The sequence below is a fragment of the Bombina bombina genome, chromosome 4, assembly GCF_027579735.1.
Source record: "Bombina bombina isolate aBomBom1 chromosome 4, aBomBom1.pri, whole genome shotgun sequence".
Classification (NCBI taxonomy): Eukaryota; Metazoa; Chordata; class Amphibia; order Anura; family Bombinatoridae; genus Bombina; species Bombina bombina.
Genome location: NC_069502.1, coordinates 653778564 through 653787753, shown reverse-complemented (window position 1 = coordinate 653787753; position 9190 = coordinate 653778564).

Genomic DNA, 9190 nt, shown 5'->3' with positions numbered 1-9190 from the left:
TTAATCCAACATGTGATGGCTTGTGGACTCTCATCATTTTATGAAAGAAAAAGAGTTTTGAGTAAGAATAAATACTCAGTTACTTGCTCTTTAAATAACGACTTGATAGTTGATAAACTTTTTTATATACCTAGGCAGGTACAAAGGTATAGCTAACGTGATTTAAAAATATGTCAATTTTTAATATACATTTAATACGATACATGAGACATACAATAAAAATTGTGTGCTAATCAGAATAATCTCCTTTATAGTTTTTTTGTGAAACTACTGCCATCTAGTGGCTATTTTTTATATATAATAAAGGGAGGTACAGTGATTTATGTCTATGTAAATTTGCTTTATAAAAGGTCTGCAAATGACCCAAAATGTTGCATCTTCTGTTATTTTGTATTGCAGAGCTTTCCAAACTTTGCATGTTGGTGACACTTTAGACCTAGATCATTTTGCGACACAGTAATTTAGTTTTACTAGCAAACAGGAGGTTAAACTAACTTGTTTTTAGAGATACGGACACATACATAAATTATATAATAACTAAATGTATTTACAAGTAACAGTATGTAAGTTTGTAAAAGAATTTTTTTAAAAAAAGTTTAATAACACCAAAAACTACTTTTTTAATGGAATGTATGAGGTTGATGGGATGAACACAGTTTCTGGGTGGAAATACTAGATTAAGACACTCACATTTCATCATCAAGCATTTTTAAGCTTCCACTTCCTATCCATATATCAAGAGCAGGAGCAGCAAGGCACTACTGGGAGCTAGCTGCAAAAAAACCCCCAACAACACTGACTTCTGACATCAGCTCAGCGTTTAAGCTGAGCTGCAAACACACTGCTGTCTCTCTTACTGACTACACATGAAGTCAGAAGCCAATGTGCCGCCAATAGGAATAGTTTCAGTTCCCGATGAAGTGCGCCATTAGCTTAAGATGATCTGTGACCCACTAGGTATCAATCACGTGTCAACCAAGTGATATGCGTAGCAAGCAGGCAGGCAGAAAGTCGAAAACCAAAAAAAAAAATTAAAGTAAAAAAAATTTTTTGTGCTGAAGCAGGGTACACACCGACACACTGCCACAGAGACACTAATGTGTCACGACACACAGTTTGGAAAGCACTGCTGTATTGTTTAGTATACTTTACTGACTTAAAGGGACAGTCAAGTATAAATTAAACTTTCATTATTCAGATAGGACTTTTAATTTTAATCAACTTTCCAATTTACTTTTATCATCAAATGTGCTTTTTTCTCTTGGTATTCTTAGTTTAAACTAAACATAGGTAGGCTGATATGCTAATTTCTAAGCCTTTGAGGGCTGCCTCTTATCACAGGCTTTTTAAATCTCTTTTCAACACAAAGAGACAGAAAGTACACGTGGGCCATATAGATAACACAGTGTTCAGGCACAGAAAGTTATTTAAGATTTAGCACAATACAATGCTAAATTTAAGACAATAGATAATAAACAGTCACAGTCATGTGATCAGGGGGCTGGAAGAAGGTTCCTAGATACAAGGTAATCACAGAGGTAAAAAGTATATTAATATAACTGTGTTGGTTATGCAAAACTGGGGAATGGGTAATAAAGGGATTATCTATCTTTTAAAACAATAACAATTCTATGGTAGACTGTCCCTTTAAAGGACCAGTCAACACAGTAGATTTACATAATCAACAAATGCAAGATAACAAGACAATGCAATATCACTTAGTCTGAACTTCAAATGAGTAGATTTTTTTTCTGACAATTTTAAGAGTTATGTCTTTTTTCACTCCCCCTATACCATGTGACAGCCATCAGCCATTCACAAATGCATACACACTTATTCTTGCTCAGTATGCAGTATGCTCAGTAGGAGTTGGTGACTCAAACAGTTTGAATATAAAAAGACTGTGCACATTTAGTTAATGGAAGTAAATTGTAAAGTTGTTTAAAATGGCATGCTCAGGTGTAAGGTCAGGGAGACACCTGCTCTGTATCTCCTAATGAGCTATTGGCAGCGGGAAAGCGTGCTGAACACCCCTGGCCTGGGGCGGCTTAATCAAGCAAGTTATACTCAGCTACCGGCTCCTTCAAAAGTGCTAAGACATCGCACTTATGTTTGCAGATTGGATACATGGTTTGAAATTGTGAAAAGTATCAAAAGAAGTAAATGTATATTACAGATCCCATTACCACCTTGATCCAGGGAAACAAAGGCTAAAAGCTCTCCTGGTAGAGCAACAGAACGATACAATTCAGAAACAACGCTACACCCCATCTGTCTCCTAATCGGGATTCTAATACTAAGGAACACGTTAATTATTGAGAAGCTTATCTGAGCAGCGGACGTAGGTGCTTACAGATACAGGGGCTGCTGCGGCGGAGGTGCGTGGTTTACCCGGAGCAGGCTGACCTAGCGGTTGATCCCTGGGATGGAAGCCCGTGCGACCGGGCTGAACTGACCTGTTGGGGACTGTGTTTGGAGAGGTATCTCTGGCTGGCAATCCACCCCCTTTCTGCTTCTCTTGGCCCCTCTCTGCGGCTGTGCATCCGGTACGGCGGAGTGATACTCCCTCTGAACCCTCTGAGACGGCTCGCCGCAAGACACAGCTCCTGTGGATCATCTGACCGGGATATCTGACACCCGAAAGTGCAGTGCTGACTTGCGCTGTGGGGGAACCACTCGAGAAGCGGCCTAACTGGTGTTTGTCTGCCCGTGTTTGAGGAGGAGGGCTGGAATATCAATTACAGTGCTTGCTTCACCTTCAACTCTTTTTCTCTCTCCCCACCGATGTTGCGTGGAGAGGTAAAGAATTAAGAACCTCGGCTAAAGAGCCCTCAGAGAACTTGAACCGCTGGAGACACTATTATACCCTATAGGACCAGGGTCAGGTACTATCTTACTATATTCCAGAGCTATTTTTTCTCATAATATAAGAGTGCTGCTTGCTAGCTCTGGCTTGTGGGATCATTGACCATTTATTTTTGTGAAGCTCAAACCACACATTAATATAATTGACTTGACAACTGAACGCTGTAATATAGCCAATATCACTAGCTGCTGAAATTTGACACAATTGTGTATACAGATATGGCTGCTGCTTAATTGCTTAAAAGGAATATGCAACAGAGCTGCGAAAATTACCAGTGGCTATGATTATATACTCTTGCTAGTTTAGACTGCTTTCTTTGTCTAACAAGATTTATATGTGTATGTGGGTCCATTTGTACGTATGTGTATACGAGTCAGGGTACAAGTGGGCATATGTGGGTCCTACATAAATAGGTTTAAACTTATAACATAATATTGCCCTTGAAAGTGGTTATTTTCCAATTGTGTATGATTACTATCGTTGAATGGAAAGTAGCATTGTTTAAGATAGCACTGCTTAAGAGTATAACGCTATATATTTCAAAAGATACTTTATTTTTTCTCTTGAGATATCTAAAGTACCTAAGATAAGTAAAGTATCTTAGGGTGGATATAAGCTTAGGTGAAGGGGAAATAAAGGAGAAAGAGAAAAGGGATAAGAAAAGTACATCCTTGCAAGCCTGAAACTAATTAAAAAGTTGCTACTGACAATATAGAATTCACAGCACAAAATTTATTTAATTTATCACTTCCCTCACAGTCACTCCCGTCACTGAGTTTTTTTTATTTTTTTTTAAAAAACAGACACCAAGAAAAAAAAAATGGCATGCTCTATCTGAATAATTAAAGGGCCACTGTAAGTAAATATTTTCTATGCCTGTTACTAACTATCTACCCCAAATACGCTTTTTATCAATAGCATTTCATTAACATATCTCAACCGTATATCAGAAATCTTGTCTGCAAATTTGTTTTCCAAACCCACTCCGTGGGTATCCTTTGCTCTGTACCAATCCGTTTACAATACCTAGGTTTCAAAATGGCGCTTTAAACACAAAGTTATTGGTTTAAGTATTTTGAACATGCAGTGCTGAAAATAGTGGGCAGGATAACGTGACATCATCAGCGAATAAAAGATATAACTTTTAGAACGTTATGAAACTTTGTTTTGGAGAAAATATAGGTCAGTAGGTTTTAATTAATGTTTATTAACTTTAATATGTTAGTTGTTTAGCTTAAAAATTATAACAGAAAGTAATCCTTTAATTTTGACTGAGTGTCCCTTTAAGGCACTTAATAGGATGAATTAAAGGGAGGCTTTTTTTTCAAATCCCTTACATTGTAAGCTGAGGAACAGGGTCCTGTTATCTTTCTGTCTTTGTTTGGAGCACTCTAAATCTAACAGTAATAATATGTTTTAGAATATGTAGATATTTTGGGGAAGAAAATGTTATCTCTGTGTTGCGGCACACAAAAAAAAACATTTAATCAGAGAACAGGCTAGTACACATAACAAGAGTTAATAGGATGTGCAAAAACTAACTATATATATATATATATATATATATATATATATATATATATATATATATATATATATATATATATTTTTTTTTTTTTTTTGGTTAAATAAAAAATGTCCCCAATTGCCCCCAAAATTAAAGGGACAGTACACTGTAAAATTGTTTTTCCATAAATGTATTTTAAATGACTTGTTATACCAAATGCAGAGTATAAAATATTTGAGAAATTGCATTTTCAGGTTTATTTGTGTATCTGAAGTAGCTGGTTTTGTGCTTTGAAACCACAGCCTATTACAATGGGTTAAGCTTCAGGTAATATCAGATCTCATTATGTTATCACTTTTATGTACACAGACTTGCTTCCTTATCTTATATTTGTCTAGAACACCAAAGCTCAATAAATAGAGAGAACAATGGCAAATTATCATTTTATTACTTAACTATCATGCCCCCCACTGAGGGTGTAATCTCTTCTGCTGGCTGTGTTTACTTAGGCTTGTCAATAGCGTATACGCCAGTATCAAAACTTTCAGTATAGGTTGGGAAACCACAAGCTAAATCAGCTATTTCAAATGCTGAAATATGAGTAAAGGAGCTACTTACAACCAATTTAATACACTCTAGCAGGTAAAAAGGATCATTGGGAATAATTTAAAGGGGAGAAAGTTTTTGGGTGAACTGTCCCTTTAAGAGTATTGTTCCTTTTTAATAATAAAATATATGTGCATTTTTTTTAAAAATATAACTGCACAAAGAAGTTTTAAGGGGTTAAAGAGTGCGGATATGGGGTGTTGTTGCGCAACTTACCTCCTTCGCTGCGCTAGGTTCTTTGACGTGGTTACCGGCATGGAATGGGGCTCACATTGGAGCCTATGGAAGTGCGCTCTCATGAGTGTAAAGAATCCATGCAATGCAAACGAAATGTTGTGTTCGCATACCACCAAACACTTGCTTGCTCTGGTATTACGAGTGGAGCGTAAATATCGCACTCACAAAAGCGCAATTTTGTGCTCTGCTTGTAATCTGGCTCTTATTGAATCAGTTTGATGCAATCAACCTTAATATATGTTAGGGATTAAGCCAATACACAATTTAACAACATGGAAGTTTCTGAATGATTGATTACTCTGAAGGACTGGACAACATTTTTAATACAATGAACAGTGTGCAAGAAGATGTTCTAGCTTAGATTTTGAAATTACTACCTATACTTACCATTATATACACTAAGCTAAATGTAGCCATTGTGCATGATAGGATGTCCTTATTAAGCAACTTGCATTGAACTTGATATTATCTCCTTTTTCATTTTAATTGGGGGAATTTTACTTTAAAGAGACAGTAAAGTCAAAATGAAATGTTCATGATTCAGATTTTAAAGAACTTTAATTTTACTTATATTATTAAATATGCTTTGTTCACTTGGTATCCTTTCTTGAAGATTAAATTTAGATGGGAGCTTAGGAGTATTTAGTGTAACATTGCTATTAATACTGTTGCAAACACTGCTGCCAGATGGATAGACACATGCACACTCCTGAGCTCACCTAGGATTACTCTTTAGCAAAAGGAAATCAAGAGAACTAAGCAAAATTGATTAAAAAAAAAAAAAAAAAAAATACACAGAATTTTGTTTAAAATGTTATGCTTAAAAGGGACATTGAACCCAATTTTTTCCTTTCGTGATTCAGATAGAGCATGCAATTTTAAGCAATTTTCTAATTTACTGCTATTATCAAATTGTCTTCATTTTCTTGCTATCTTTATTTGAAAAGCAAGAATGTAAGTTTAGATGCCGGCACATTTTTGGTGAACAACCTGGGTTGTTCTTGCTAATTGGTGGATAAATTCACCTGCCAATAAAAAAGTGCTGTCCAGAGTCTGAACCAAAAATTGTCTGGTTGTTAAGCTTATATGCCTTCTTTTTCAAATAAAGATCACAAGAGAACGAAGAAAAATTGATAATAGGAGTAAATTAGAAAGTTGCTTAAAATTGTATGCTCACAAAAGAATGTTTTATTTGGGTTCAGTGTCCCTTTAACCCAAACGATTTAAAGGGACATGAAATCCGAACCTTTTATTTTATGATTCAGATAGAGCATACCATTGTAAAACCTTTTCAATTTACTTATTTTATCTAAATTGCTACATTCTCTTGGTATCCTTTGCTGAAAAGTATACCTAGGTAGTCTCCGGAGCTGGGAATCAGCTGCTAATTGGTACCTGCACATATATGCCTCTTGTGCTTGGCTTATGTATGTGTTTAGCTAGCTCCCAGTAGTGCATTGCTGTTTCTTCAAGAAAGGATACCAAGTAAAAAGAGCAAAATTGATAATAGAAGTAAATTGGAAAGTTGTGGGGTTTCATGTCCCTTTAAAGCAGGGATGGGGAACCTTGGCCCGTCTGATGTTTCAGAACTACATTACCCATGATGCTTCGGCACTCAGAAGTCCAGTTGAGCATCATGGGAAATGTAGTTCTGAAATATCTGGAGGGCCAAGGTTCCCCATCCCTGCTTTGAAGTGTCATGGGAGCGATAGCCAATTGTGTTAATGTATCTTACCACAAAGGTACACTTATTTGATGGTAGAGAATATGATGCATCCCAATTACCACAGCTTGCTCAAGATTAAAGGAACATGAAACTCCAAATCTTTCTGTCATAATTCAGATAGAGTACTCAATTTTAAACAACTTTCCAATTAACTTCTATCATCTGATTTGCTTTGTTCTCTTGGTATGCTTTGTTGAAAACAATATCTAGGTAGGCTCAGGAGCAGCAATGCATTACTGGATACTAGCTGGTGATTGGTGGCTACACATATATCCTTCCTCTCATTGGTTCACAGGGTGTGTTCAGCTAGCAGCAAGTAGTGCGCTGCTGCTCCTTCAACAAAGGATATCAGAAGAACAAAAATTGTAATAGAAGTAAATTGGAAAGTTGTTTAAAATTGTATGCTTCATCTGAATCATGAAAGCAAATGTTGGGGTTGATATCCCTTCAATAAATGTCCCCCTAATCCACCAGGCTAGGACTGGTTTACTACATTTACAACATGTTTTGTTTTGTAATATGTATTGCTTTAAGTGTAATAAAAGCATTAATGCTACATGTACTATGGATTTGGCTAGTTAGGATTTAGATTAGCTGCTGTATCCTTTTTTTACCCTATGTTTTACTGTGACATTGCACACAGCAAATATTAAACAATTGATTGTTAAACATGGAGAACACAAACATTTCTGAGGACCTAGTTCTACATATATCACTTTTATTCTCCCAGATCTGTTTCTACCTATTTGAGGATGCAGGATTTTCTTCAAATCAGAAATTTGTTTATCTTTGTTAAACATTTGACTATATATAAGAAGTTCAACAGTCCTCTGGGAAAAAAAAAAAAAAAAAAAGGATGGCTCACAATGCAACCATTATTTTAATAAGAATTACAGCTGAGGCCTCTCTTACTGTTAAAAGCTATTAATCACACAATCCCTGTACAACAGTTCTCTCCTTGTACTTTGGCCAGCAGACCAATTCCACAGTAAATTCCCTATTATGCATCAACACATTTATTGTGATCCCACCAGCACACAAAAATATTCTGAGAGATAACCCCCCTGTTGCTATTGTGTTTTTCAGAATCCTCTGCGCAAGTATTTTCAAATTCCCTTCAAAACTGAAAGCGTACTCTCTTAAGCTACACACACCTCAGGAATAATGCAAACAGAAAGTTGCTAACTACATATTACAACTATGTACTTATATGTAGTAAAAAAATAATAAAAAGTTTTAAACGGCACTGAAAAACTCACCAAGCTTGATGGTAACCTGTTCCCACTTTCACAAGTCTTAAAACTATTATAAAATGCTTGGTATAAGTTGTTCTGTAGAACTGAGTGAGTGGTGATATAGTTCATAGAAAAGATTCACAAACATGTAAGCCTCAATGTCAGATACTTTTTGTAGGACTAGTGATGCTTTAAATGTATTGTATGACCAACCAGAGCACAAATACAGTTGATTGTGTACATCCAAAGAACTACATTTAGATAAATCTATTATTTGCAAGAACGTGATGACATTCACCATTGGGTCAGAGTTATATAATAGTATGTGATAGCCCCAGAATCATTGCTATGTAGCTGTGTTTTTTGTATATTGCAGACTTTTTATATATGGACTCCAAAATGTATCTTTACATTCCAGCACAAAAACCATGGGTCATTTTGATAATGAGAGATTTATATGCATCACAACAATGGCATTCCTGATCCTAATTTTTGTCACTAGGTCACGTGACTATACAAAATATAATTTGCAGACAACATGGTGATCATTATGTTGATGTTTTGTAAAGTATTATTTTTTTTTTTTTTAATATTGAGGAATTTTGCAGTGCATATCAAACAAATGGTATAATCTACCCTTCAATAATCGTAGTACACAACAAGACGTAACCCGAAAAGATAGCCAATCCTCCTAGATGTGTCAGAGCGAAAATACAAATGCTTTTGTACTTCAGTATTTATGGTAAAATAGAAGTTCTTTTAAATATTTCCCAACTAAAAATTAGAATTCTACCCTGTTAAATTAGGAATGGGTCTGTGGTGTAAGACACGTAACCACAAATAAATACTAGCTAGGAAAGAAAGGGAGCTTGTCACAGAAAGAGAACCAAAACAATCAACATTAAATAGATAAAACTGGTTATATTTTGGAGACACGACAAATACATTTATATTTATTTCCCATACTTGAACATTTTTGTAATAGTTTTAAATAATATGAAGTTATTTAAACA